Source organism: Pan troglodytes, chromosome 15 (genome assembly GCF_028858775.2).
Source record: "Pan troglodytes isolate AG18354 chromosome 15, NHGRI_mPanTro3-v2.0_pri, whole genome shotgun sequence".
NCBI classification, from domain to species: domain Eukaryota; kingdom Metazoa; phylum Chordata; class Mammalia; order Primates; family Hominidae; genus Pan; species Pan troglodytes.
In genome coordinates this window covers 30,179,461-30,193,153 of record NC_072413.2, presented here as the reverse complement: position 1 = coordinate 30,193,153, position 13,693 = coordinate 30,179,461, and the positions used below count along the sequence as shown (strand labels likewise).

At 43.4% G+C, this 13,693-nt stretch overlaps 1 long non-coding RNA gene across 1 annotated transcript; it reads right to left on the bottom strand.

Annotated features, from left to right (window-relative positions):
• Positions 1 to 466: 466 nt before the first annotated feature.
• On the bottom strand, positions 467 to 7,007 carry LOC107968140 (uncharacterized). The gene is made up of 2 exons (XR_010150900.1): positions 5,724 to 7,007; positions 467 to 746 (listed from the first exon to the last, which is right to left on the bottom strand). It is a non-coding gene; the product is annotated as an uncharacterized LOC107968140 (long non-coding RNA).
• Positions 7,008 to 13,693: the final 6,686 nt, after the last annotated feature.

Here is a 13,693-nt window from a genome sequence, read left to right as displayed (position 1 = left end):
TCCATTTCTCTTTGTGACAGAAGAGCAAACACTCAACTTTGAGACTTTTACTCCAATCTCTCCTGAGGGGATGACAGCCCATTAAAAAAAAGGCATTTATAAATCAAGTGGCATGAGACTGGAGCTGGTGAAGTGGCCGTGGCTCTGTCCTGGCTCTCGATGGCTATGTTTTGATGCTTACCAGCAGCTCAGACAACCTCTAGAGGTGGAAAGATGGCATTCTCATGTGTTTCTGGTGAGAGGACATAAAAAACTGCCCCCTGAAAGACAGATCTGCTTGTTGTGGAAGCATTTGACCCTGGCAGCAGGAAATCCCGCCATCCTTTCGGCGTTTGCTCTGCGTAATTCAAGAGATGGCAGGAAGGACAAGCTCTCCCTCGTAAGGGATGTCTCCGGCAGGACATTAAAAAAAAATGTACCTTATCAGAGTCTAAATGAAACATTCTCAGAAATTTCCTGACACAAATTAAACAAGTCAATTTTATTAGATCAATATGAAGGGGCTTGAAACTAATTAATCAATGTAGAGATCACATGAGCCAATGACAGTGAGACAATGGAATGAAAACTTGGCAGGTCAGTGAAAGGCCTGGATTCAGACAGGGAAACAACACTAGGTTTCATTCCCCATGGAAGAAATTCCTATTGCTCAGGAAAAGACACTGAGCTGGGTGACAAATCCACTGTCATCAGCAATCTTCTTCAGGGAATATGCTCTTAATGACACTCAGATTGATTTTCCATTCCTGGGAGGAAGAGAAAGAAGTAGAAGTGATCAGAAAACATAAATATCTTTTAATAAACCCGGGCAGGCTGCTGGAAGAATACACGTATACAAGAGAAATAAACAATAAAAACAGTGCACTTGGGGAAATGAGTTTCCAGCATAAACAGAGTAACTATGAGTCAGTAAAATTGGAATGAAAACAGTGTGGGGCATCTTCTGATAGGACTTAGCAGCCACACCCTCTCAGTGGAGGCAGAGGGAAACTCACAGGTAGCCTTGGGGCTCATCTCTCAGGTTCCAGTTTCCTCCTTCCCTAAAACAAAGGGTTGAGCCAGATGAACTCTGTGGTCCTTTCTTTCCTAAAGATACTACTATTCAATACTCTTCCAGAGCTACCCTGAGAGGTGGCCAGGTCAGCAGTAACTAAAAGCTGGTGATGACTGTGTTGTGGGAGTACACAGAGTAGGGACTCCAAAATCAAAGCTAGACCTGGTCTCACACGCACTCATCACTTCATTGATCAGAAGCCTCTCAAAACCTAATCAAATTGTAGCACATTATTTTATACTTGCATAAGACCATGCCAGCCATGTGATGGTTCAAAATGTACACATCCCGCATGTCCCCTGGAATGGTGAAAAACACTCAACTTTTGGAGCCAGAAAAAAGCTGGATTCAAATCCCTGCTGCCCCACTAGCTGGTGTTGTGATTCTACACTAGTCACTGTCATACAGCAAACTATTAGTCAGCCATTAAGAAGAATGAGGTGAGCTACAGGAACTCACATGGAAAGATGGCCACGATATATTATTTAAAAGTAAATAGCAGACAATTGCCAAAAGGCAGAAGCAACTCTGATGATGGTTACATAGGTAAATTAAATGTGATATATACATACAATGGAATATTATTCAACCATGAAAAGAAAGGAAATTCTGACACATCCTACAGCATGGATGAACCTTGAAGACGTTATGCTAAGTAAGCCAGTTACAAACAAATACTGTGTGATTCCATATATGAGGTACTTAAAGTCGTGAAATCCATAGAAACAGAAAGTGAATGGTGATTGTCATGGTCTAGAGAGAGAGGAGAATGTGGAATTGGTGTTTTAATGGGTACAGGGTTTCAGTTTGGGAAGATGAAAAAAGTTGTGGAGATGGATGGTGGTGATGGTTGCACAACATTGGAAATGTACTTAATGCCACTGAACTATACTCTTAAAGATGGTTAAAATGCTAAATTTTATGTTATATATATTTTAGGACACTTAAAAAAGTAAATGACAGAACAGTAAATACAGCATGATCCAATTTTGGTTAAAAATTGTGAATCTATATATTATCTACGTATGGAGGGAAGTCTGAAAGAATATATACGACAACAGTAATAGGGGTTACTCCAGGGGAGTAGGATCAAGAAGGGGTGGTAATGGATGACACAATTTACAAGTTTCATGTGCCTCGAGACATGAAGCCTTGTGTTTGATAGGACAATGGCAATATATTGTGACTCTCAAAAACCTCTCTGTCTCAAAAGGAAAAGGTATTCCTCATTTTCTGGTCCCTCTTTCCGGGGATGCTATCTATGACTCCCCCCAGTATTTTTTTTAAACCAAATACAGTCTAAACTCCTTAGCCTGGTATTTAAAGCCCTATACAACTGGATTGCAGCCAGACTGTTAGCATTCCTTTTTAGCTGCCTCTATGCACCGGTATAGCAACATTCCATGTTCCCTGAGCAGTTTTTTGCCTCCACGGCTTTAAGCCATTCCCTCTATAAATTGTCATTCCTTCCAATCTATGCCTGCAGATATCTTGTCCATTCTTCAAGGATGTAGTCTCTGAATCCCTTGGTGGAAGCGATGTCTCCTCCTTCCCTCAAGGCAATCATCTCATCTCCCAGTCCTGGCTTGCTTGTATACATACATGTCTTCTCTCCCCTCAGGGACCCTGTGTTCCTTGAGAGAAAAGGCCATGCCTTATGTAGCTCAGGAATGCCCACGACACTACAGTGTAATTACACAACTGCAACAATGATGATGGTGCTGACAGCACCACGCAGCGTCACCTGCACAACCATGAGAGTGGGTACCTCCCTAAACTTTGCACCCTAGGCACTTTGCTCACCTCACCTAGTCCCAGCCTACTACCATTCATTGAATGCCTTCACTGAGTGCGTCAGGCACTGTGCTAAGAAAGGACATATATCACTTCACTTTATCTTCACAGGAGTTTACTACGTAGGTATTACCCACATTTTGCAAATGAAGAAACCACAGCTTAGAGATTAAGTAACTTGCTTAAGATCACATTGCAAAAGTGGGGATTTGAACTCAGGCTTGACTGATTCCAAAATGTGTAGTTCCAATAATTGTAGCCCACTGCCTTATCAGTATACTTGAGAACACAGTGGGCATTCAATACTTGAGAACACAGTAGGCATTCAATACTTGTATGTTTAATGAATTTAATTGGAGAGAGGTCAGCACGCTGCTGGAAGAGCACAATGACTGTCACCCTGGTCCTGTCACAAACCTCACACTGCTCTGGAGTCCTTTGACAGGGGTAGGCACCAGAAGTATCAGCGTCATTCCTGCTTGCAGCTTTCGAAAGAAACTCCATCCTGGTTCTACTGTTAGGCCCAACTACAGCTTCCCCTCACTCTCTTCCTCAATCCATTTCAGACACCCATTTCTCTCCAACAAAAACCCGGCGCTGAACTCATCTCTATAGATGGTGAAGTCAGGAAAGAGAGTGGGAGTGGCTATGAAAACCTCTCAGATTCTGACCTCAGATGCACAGACATGAGGGAACAAGCCCTGCAGACCTGACTAAACCCAGTTAACCTTTTGTGCTGTCCAAAGCACCGATGGTAAAGAACGCCAGAGGGATTCTCAGATGCTGAGAACAGATTCCAAGAGCTCTGAGAGGCATGGAAGGAGGGGCCATGTGCTGCCGGGAGAAGTGAGGACCTTTGTGATCAGTCCTACGTCAGGGGCAGACGGCCCCAATACTTAGGTCTATCCAGGCTGGCACTGTCCACGTGTGGCCATTGAAATGTGGCTGGTGTGAATTGAGATGTGCTGTAAGTGTAAAACACATGTACGATTCCAAAGACTTAGCATGAAAAAGGAATGCCAAATATCTCATTAATCATTTTTTATGTTGATGACTGTTAAAATAAGATTTTGGAGGGTTAAGTTAAATAATATAGATTATTAAAATTAATCTCACCTGTTTCTAGTTTTTTCAATGTGGTTATAATATATGAAGTTACATAAGTGACTCATCCTTGTGCCCTGTATTATATTCTCACTGGACAGAGCTGATCTGTAGCCCCAGACTGTTTCAGACCATGCCTTACCCCACCAACCAGGGTCCAGCTGCTGGGGCTCAGCTCTATCCTAGCTTGGGTCTCTGCACAGTGGCAGCTTTGGTGACCAATATACTCTGTAACTGCTGTAATTTAGGGGTGTCCCTGACTCTGAAGCCAACTGCAGAGGTTGAGAATAAGAAATAACTACATTTTCATGCATTCACTCACATTTCTCCTCCCAGCCCACCACTCTGTCTTTCTTTTAGCACAACTGTTGTAAATACATGATCCCCAGAACAGCAGCATCGCATCACCTGGGAACTCATTAGAAATGCAGATTACCAGGTACCATCCAGAAACTCTGAATCAGAAACTGTGCCCAGCAATCTATGCTTTAACAAGCCCCTCCCCACAAGGACATTATTCTGATGAATTCTAATGTTTGAGAACCAGGGTCTTAGGGCACTGTTTCTGAAACTTTGTAGTGTATTAAAATCATGTGGGGTGCTTTAAAAAATTCCAATGCCCAGGCCACACCCCAGGTCAAGTAAATCAGGTTCTGTGGGGGTAGAACCCAGGCATCGGATGGATGTTTGGAAAACTCTTCACTGATTCCAATGTGCAGTCACAGTTGAGCCCCATTGCCTAAGGGTAAAGAACTCAAGAATATTAGTCGGCCATTTTCCCTATGGTGGAGAGCCTGTAGCTTTGAGCCCAGTAGAGAGAAGCCTTCCTGTGGGAGGAGAAAACAGTGTGTAAAATGAAGAAAGGGGCCAAACTGGGCATGCCTAAGCTTCGAAGGCCTCTTTCATTATAGGCTAGCTGCTGTAATGAAACAGGCAATTGCACCTGAGATTTTTCTGAAGTTGAAATGACAACGTGGAAAGGGAACAGCTTCTCTCCACAGTCCATCAAGAGGAGAGTGGCCAATGGGCCGCTTGGAGGACAAAGACCAGGGACACGCCCATTATCTGAGGCTTCAGGTATATTAAAATGAAGAAATCCCCAAATAGGGTTTCAAAAATTGTGATATACTATATTTTAGAAGTTTACATTTAATAAATTAAGGCTTTAACACGTGTAAGCTTTAAAAAAAAAAAAACGCACAGGGTAATATAACCATCCTATTCACGGGATAATGGCAGGATTAATCTGAAAAATTCATGGGCCTGGTACCAAAATGAGGCATAAGTTTAAAGCTGATGATCATTTCCGTCTTTTCAGTCTTATTAGCATATCTTCAGAGATAAATTTTTAAAAATCCAAATGTGAAGTCTCTGTGAGTGTGAGATCGCTGGATGAAAGGCCCTCCTTTGCCATGCCCCTGGGGCAGACTAAGAGGACCGCTGGAAAGAGATCCTAAGTGTGGCCCTGGAGCAGCTGTGAATGATTAGGTTGTGGGAAGACAACTGACATCTGGGTGCCCTGCGGCAGCCTGACCAGGGAGGTGGTGGCAGGGAAGCCAGAGCACCCCCCTTCCTCAGTGTGTTCCAGAGCAGTACAATACCTGCCTCCCTACACATAATGGGTGCCTGCCCACCACCCTCTGTCCTCAGGCACACTTGGCTGCTGACAACAGGAAGTGAAACAGCCACACCCTCCTTTTACCCTATTAAGGTAACTCCTAGTTTGATACAGAGGCTTCCGGGGAGGGAAAGAAATAAGGGAGACACTTACCTTGTGCAGCACCTGCAGTGCTGTTGGTTTATAAAAGCACGAAATCTTCTGTCCCAGAGGCTGGACTGGGCTCATGACTGCATGTGAGATTGTGCTTTGGGAAGAGAAAGCAATCCCAGACTGAACAACAATTTTCCGGTGGCAGGTGCATCCATGAGGAGCTGCAGTCGGTCCCAGCAGCATATGCTTTCTCCTCTGGGAGGGGAACTCGGAGACGTGCAGACTAACGGGACCACTGGCTGCAAGCCTCAGAAACCTCTCAGGAGGTCCCTGGCAAGGCCTGTGGTATCTGGGCAGTGCAGGCAGCCTGGGCACCATAGGACAAAGGGGCGGGGAGTGGGGCAGGGAAGAAACAGCACAGAGGAAACAGCACACCTTGTTCTCATTGACTCGGAGTCAATGGCTGCCCACAGACTCTATTTCCTGGAGATTCAAGCCTCACACTGTCCTGTCCTCTCCCCTGAGTAAGTCTTCCAGAGAGTAAGAGCCACACCCAGGCAGAGGTGGGTGAGGCTGGGGTTCAAAGTACAGAGCCAGCCCTTTTATCTCATAGGCAGAGGAAATCATCCACTGTAAACCCACAGCGTCCTCCACCAGGGCAGCGTTTGATTCCTCTGTCTCATATCTCCGCTTGCCTTCCCTGTGGGTCAGTAGTTCCTGAGTTTCTCTAGCCTATAGAAAACATGAGGAGGAGGGGGAGAGATGGAGGGGGAGGAGGAGGAGAAGAGAAGGGAAGAATGAGCACATGGGCTGCCCAGCCCCAGCCCTATGGCACCAGCATGGTAAACACTTGGAGGGAGGCCAGCCGTCTGGCGCCTCCAGTCTTCCACATCACCGCAGCCAAGATTCAGACCTGTATATTCTGGGCTCTTTCTGCCCCATTTCGCCCAGGCTTTAAATTACCCAGTCTTGGGTCTGGGTTATTCTATCCAAAACTTTCCTCTGAAATCTAGATTGTGATGCAATGTATACGTTCTCTAAATCAGATTTCTGAGGACTAAATGCCAGACCGCGTGCCGTAGCAGTCTGGCTGCAAACCATTTCCGTCAGCCCAGCGGAGGAACGCACAACAAGGTGCTCATCCCCGCAGCCATGCACAGGAGAGAGCAACGGTCCAGGTAAATTAGAAAGGCCTAACTTGAGCCAGCTAGTCATGGCAATTTAGGGAAAGTAAGGACTACACAGAGGCTCTGGGACGGCTTGCGGAATCAATGCCTAAGTTGCTGGATTGCTCCTTCTTTGGCTATGGAGCTAGTGGTTCCAAAATCTACCCCTTGATTCCTTAAGATGGAAGACCATTTAGACAAGCTGAGCCAAAACCCAGAGTCTTGGAACAAGCCTGTAACAATAATAGTAGCAGTATTGACAATGATTTTTAACATTCCTCGCTTAACAAGTGCTGGCCACAGTTCATGTTTTACATGGATTTACTTGGGGAATTTGATCGCTGGATCGAGGTGAGGACCATCCTCACTCCTCAGCTCCCCGGAGGACAGTCCCTTCCCCTCTGCTAGTCCTTTGACACAGACCCATTTTGACTTTTCAACTTCAACATTCTAGTTCAAGTCTTGGCCAGCTGTCAGCCTGGGCTTGTTTCTTCTCATCACAAGAAAAGAAACAGGGCTGCGAAGAGTAGCAAGCCCCTGAGTGCTGCCCTTAAATGAGCTAGCCTTTAGGAGAAACACCCGAAGGTCAGGAGGCAAGCACTGTTTGCTCGTGGCTATTGTTCCTCTGGGGAGCTGTGAGGGTGGGGTGAGTGGGGGAGGGTCTCTCATTTTGTGAATACACAGTATATAAAAAGCTGAAATGAAAATAATTCAGAAATTATTGTTGTCTTTATAAAACAACCTGTTCTGGGGTACCTTTCTGTACTTCCCTAAGTATATTTAAAACACAGTTTTAAAATTCAATTTAACAAAGCCCCATTAAGACACATGCCCTGCATCGTGCACATCTGTATAAATGCTCTTAAAGTGCGGGTTTGCATGAACCTTATTTTTCTAGAGGAGTGTGTCCTGTTGGGGAAAGAGGGAAAGAAGGCAGTAAAAATAGCATCGTGTTGCTGCTGACTGTGCATTGGCCACACAGCTAAGCACAGAGTGCCTAGAGAGCTTTGGCAGGATCATCACATGTTGTCCTCACAACAGACCCACGAGGGAGGTATCTCATCCCAATTTACAGATGAAGAAACTGAGGCTCAGGAAGATCAAGTGACGTCTTCATTATCACACAGCCATTAAGAGCGGAGCTTGGTGGGACCTCAGGCTTCCGCGACTCTAAAGACTAGAACTACAGACAAGCTGCAAAGCAAGATCAGGTCAAGACATTCTCCAAAGTTATATCCCGTGGCTCCTCAGTTATGGATGTGATTGCAGAATCCTGCCACTTCTTTTCTTTTTGGTCTCCTTGTTTTCTCAATCCAGTCAGAATGAATTTTAGATGTGTCCCAAGTGCAGTCGGCCTTCAGCCGCCGAGCCACTCAGACACTTGGAGCTAGCCCAAGCAGCCCAAGTAGTAGGTCTGTGAATAAACGTCACTTCTGGAATCATTCTTCAACAAGTACAACTTGACTAGAGAGACTCAAATACCTGCACTGGTCCCAAAGAGCCATCACCCAGTGCTGCCAAGTCTGACCAAGAGGCATCCTAGCTAAGGAACCAGTCACACCACTGGCTCTCACGCCATGCCTGAGAGGAGCACAACAGGAGTTTCTCCAGGAAGCTTCCCAACGTTCAGATGAGTTGCTCTCCATGTGGATTCAGCATCCTGACGAGCTGACACCAATTCCAGGCCTGGCATGTCTAACAAATGCAGCATTCAAGCCCAAGACACTGAAATTGTTACCTCATGTTATAAAGGACCTGGAGCTGCATGCAATTAGCACTGCATCTGTGAGACTTGAGAAAGACAACTGAGAGAACAGGGTCTTAAAAAGACTATTTTGGTCCATATGGAAAATTGGTGTGTTGCATGCATGGTAAAATCCTTTCAGATATATTTTTAAACCTTATGTTTTTAAAACTGGGGACTTAAATATTATTATAGGAAAAGCAGCATGATTCCTTTAACATCAGAAGGAGATCTGTAAGTTAAAAAACTGTTGGAAGCTTGTAAAGAAATTAACATTGTGAATGAACTCAGGCATTAGTGCAAATTAATCAAACTGCATACATTATAATTTTTAATCAGTCATGGAATTTCAATACTTGAAGGGACCTTGGAAATCATCTGTCCCAAGAGCAAGAATTATGGAAGATAAATGGGCAGGTGGAGAAAAACCTCCTGGCTAGAGAAAGGCACAGAAAAAACAGAGTTGGGAGGCAGCATGCACAGTGGTTTGAAAGCTCAGGGGTTTGCACACACAGCCTGGGTTCGAAGCTCAGCTTTGCTTTTTGATGGCAGTATGAACCAGGCTGAGTTGTTTGACCCTCCTAGGTGACAGTTTATAAACAAAAGGTTATTCTGAGTCTTAAGAGAGACCATCCATACAAAGGGCTTAGTATGGTCCCTGGGATACCATATGGTGCCTGGGACATCAGTGCTGAGTAAATATTAGCTCTATAGAAAAAGGAATTTTACAAACATAATCTGAGTGAGCCAGACTGACACACTATGTATAACTGTGGTTTCTCTTTTATTTGGCTATGAAAGAAAAGCAAAATGCAGTATATCGAAGCATTCAGATTTCTGACCATGAGAACAGGACATAATACCCAAGGTCTTTTTTGGAATAAAAAATGATCTTCATAAAAGGGAATCACATTTCAGCTGTAAATAAAGTCAGACCTAATAATCAAGAAAAGAGGGCCCCATGGAGATGGTGAATCACGTATATGGGTAGGTGAAAGCTGCCTCCAAAGGTCTTGATGCAAAGTTGTCCAAGGTTTAGAACTCTGGGCACATTTCTGGCCAAAAGAGGTTCAAAATCATCATCCATGGTGTTCTGTTCTAGTCTTAAGTTGGAACTAGTGCTGCATTAAGTGTCTGATTGGGAAAAGTTAATGGTTAACAAATAAGATATAACTCTCTGGGACATCTTGATATAAATTTAGTTTAGCCTTATAGTATAACAATTATTAATTATGCTGAGGGAGGGAACATAGATTGGTGGAAAACTTGTAGGCTCTGGAATAGAACAAATCCTAGAACTGTCAATTGGTACTGTGAGATCTTAAACAAGAGATACAATGTCTTCAACCTCAGTTTCCTCATAGTTGCCATGAAGGGCCAGCACAGTGCTTGCCACACAGCTGGTACCCAAGAGGCATTCATTTTCTCTTTGCATTCATTCTACATTTGTTATATTAAACAGCTCTATTTTTTTTAATTTAAATAGGTTTTTGGGGAACAGGTGGTGTTTGGTTACAAGAATAAGTTCTTTAGTAATGATTTCTGAGATTTTGGTGTACCCATCACCTGAGCAGAGGGGGTGGGAGGGGGTGAGGGATAAACAGCTCTATTTTTGGGTGGAAGAAGAGGGCTATACTTGTTTGACTCAGTTTCCAGTACAGATAGGAAGCCCAGCAGTTCAGACCAACACTAAGAATAGACAACACTCTATTCAGCAGCAACACACCTGAATTACAGACACGGTGTTTGCGTGGGAATCAGCTCTGGGCTACTAATTTCCCAAACCCAAACCTATAGTGGCAGAAAACACAGCTGTACTCAGAGCAAGAGACACGTCTTCATCCTATTTCTGTTACTAGCTAGCCTTTTTACCGTAGGCAAGCCACTTAACATTTAACCTGTGTGTCTGGCTCCAAATCTACAAAATGAGGGCTTTGACCAGATAACATCCAAATTTCCTTAGAGCTCTCAAAATTCTATGTTTTTATGGTTTGGGTTCATGCTGTTTGTTAACATGTGTGACCACTTCTACTCCAAAAGCCACAGGGCCCTGCTCCATGTCCTCCACCTTGGTTCAAGCCATGATTTGTTTCCTAGGTTAGCGGCTCCATATTAACAGCAGTTGCACAAACAGAATCTAAGTGAGCGAGGCTGCCAGCTGTCACTACTGTATCTTCTGCTTACTCTGGAGATCAGCTGAAGCTGTGTGATCCCAGAATAAATGGATCTGCCATGAAGATAGGATTTTACTGCAAAAATGAGTTTTCTGATGAGTTTAAAGCCACAAAAATACTCTGAAGGCTGTTTTATACCTAAATCATGCTATATGAATTAAAAAGTAAAACACAACCTCTCATACCTCTTCAGGTTTTAGTTTCTTGTGGCTGATATAAATTTCACTTAACTCCCAACTGACATGCCCAAAAACATTTTTTGGGGTCAGAATTCAAAATAAAATAGGGGCGCATGCCAATTGTAACCCCATACAAACCAATGGGGGCAAGGGCTGGTTTTATAGAATGTTAAGCACCTCATGAAACTAAGGGTTTGATTCATCACTGTAGCTTTATAGTTTCCTTGACACTTAGCAGTGTTTTGTACCTAGCAGGCTGGAAGCTGTTTGAAGGCAGAGATGATACTTCATTCATATCTAACATAGTGCACTGGTATATTGGAAGTACATGTATTATCTGGCATAGTGCACTGGTATAGCATAGTATTATCTAGCATATCATATCCAGCATAGTGCACTGGTATATTGGAAGTACATTAGTTTGCTAGGGCTACCATAACCAAATACTGCAGACTGAGTGGTTTAAACAACGGAGATTTATTTTCTTACAAGTTTGGAGGCTAGAAGCCTGAGATCAAGGTGTCAGCAGGGTTAGTTTCTTCTAAGGCCTCTCTCCTTGGCTTGTAAAAGGCCATCTTCTGTCTGTGTCTTCTCGTAGTCTCCTCTCTATACACACCTGTCCAAATTTCCCCTTCTTATAAGGATACTAGTAAAATTGGATTAGGGCCCACCCTCACTTTAATTACCTCTTTATAGACATATCTCCAAATATAGTCACATTCTGAGGTACTGAGGGTTAGGACTTCAACATATGAATTTGGGGTGATGGGGGGACAATTCAGCCCATAACATATGCTGAGTAAGTAGTGTATGCATAAATGGTGGATGGATGGATGGATGGATGAATAGATGGATAGATTAATGGATGGATGGATGGTTAACAATCAGGTGATCAACAAATACTTGATGCATTGAGTAAATTTACACAATCACTTGTGGAGACTGGGTTTTACTATAATATCACCCCAAAGATTTTAAATTATATATTTTAATCCAGACTTACAAGAAAGTTTAAAAATCATTGCCTATCAAATTCTATCAAGCTAACAAAAAAATAGCCACACCCAGACTTACGAATGCCATTTCCCTATCCTAATCATTCCCATCTTTAATGACTTCCTATAGCTGAGAGAATACCAGTATTTGCCTACAACAAATAACTACTACTTCTCCTATGAATACCTACATACTTAAAAACCTTCACATTAAGAAAACAGAAAGGAGGCCGGGCATGGTGGCTCACGCCTGTAACCCCAGCACTTTGGGAGGCTGGGGCAGGTGGATCACTAGGTCAGGAGATCAAGACCATTCTGGCTAATACAATGAAACCCCATCTCTACTAAAGATACAAAAAATTAGCTGGGCATGGTGGCGGGAGCCTGTAGTCCCAGCTACTCAGGAGGCTGAGGTAGAAGAACTGCTTGCACCCGGGAGGCGGAGGTTACAGTGAGCTGAGATTGCACGACTGCACTCCAGCCTAGGTGACACAGCAAGACTCTGTCTCAAAAAAAAAAAAAGGATTAAGAGAATAGTTTTAGTTAAATCTGTTGCCTGATATTTCATTGTTTGTTTGCCTCTAACTGAACCTGGCTAGTACTTAGTTTCTAGGTTGCCTTAACACTTTGATTCCATTCAACAAACTACAGAAATGCCCCATAGAATTGAAGGTAAGAGGAAATATCCCTACCAGGGACCTCAAGGAATCTTCCTTCTGATTCATCTTGTCACTGCGAGTGTTTGTTACATCTCTAATGATATAGAAGTCATAAGCCAACCCTCCATCACCAACGTTCCTTCTCTATTTTTCTGTCTATCAAATGAAGTTGGTCATATGTAAACCTATCAAGGGAGTTGTAGGTGCACACCTAGACAAGGGTCAGAGGAGTGCCTGAGCTCCCCTGCCCTGAACTCAATGCCCTGAGTCATGTTGCTGGCTGCAGTTCTGACTCAGAGCTCCCACAGTATCAGCCTACATCATGACAGGAAGTGCTGCCAGAAGTCATGCTCAGCTCTACTGAATGAACTGTTTGTCACAGCTAGTATGAAACTGATTCACTGGTGTCATGGGACCATGTAGGCACTCACTCATTCATTCATTCATTCATTCTTCAGTCATCCATTTCCTACTGGAATCTTGTCTAACAGAAAAGCTATAGCATAGCATCTCTTGAAACAACTGTGATAATTTTAAAAGTCCTGTTATGATTTATACCATTTTTGTCCTTAAAAATTATAACACAGCAATAGATGGGTTGTGTGAGTTCTGTCTGCATAATATGTGATTTAGGTATTAAAATTTAAAGACAAATTTATGGAGGCCTTTTGTCTGTGACAATGATGAATTATCTCGGCTCTGACCCTTGGGCAAACTGGCTACACTAAACTTAGAGTTCACACATGCAGCGGTTCCTTTGCTGCCTTCCCCGAGGCTTCCTGAGACAGATAGTATGAATTAATATTTTCACACGTGTTGCCAGGCATGATGTCACTTGATTTTGACTCCAGGTGTAGGATGGGGCCCATGAGGTTCAAGGTTCCCCACTCCGCAGAGTTTTTTCCCCATTCCTACACACCCAGACATTTGTATCGAGAATTGATCAAAATGCATTCATGTGCTATAACTTCTTGTCAGGGATTCAAACCAAGTGATTTCTGACCTCTCTCCATCTGCCTCTCTTTTAAAAATATGTTTTAATTGTCTTGTTTTAGACATGTTTTATTGTAAATTACTTCACATTCTTTTTGAGAATAGGTGGCATGTAAAAAA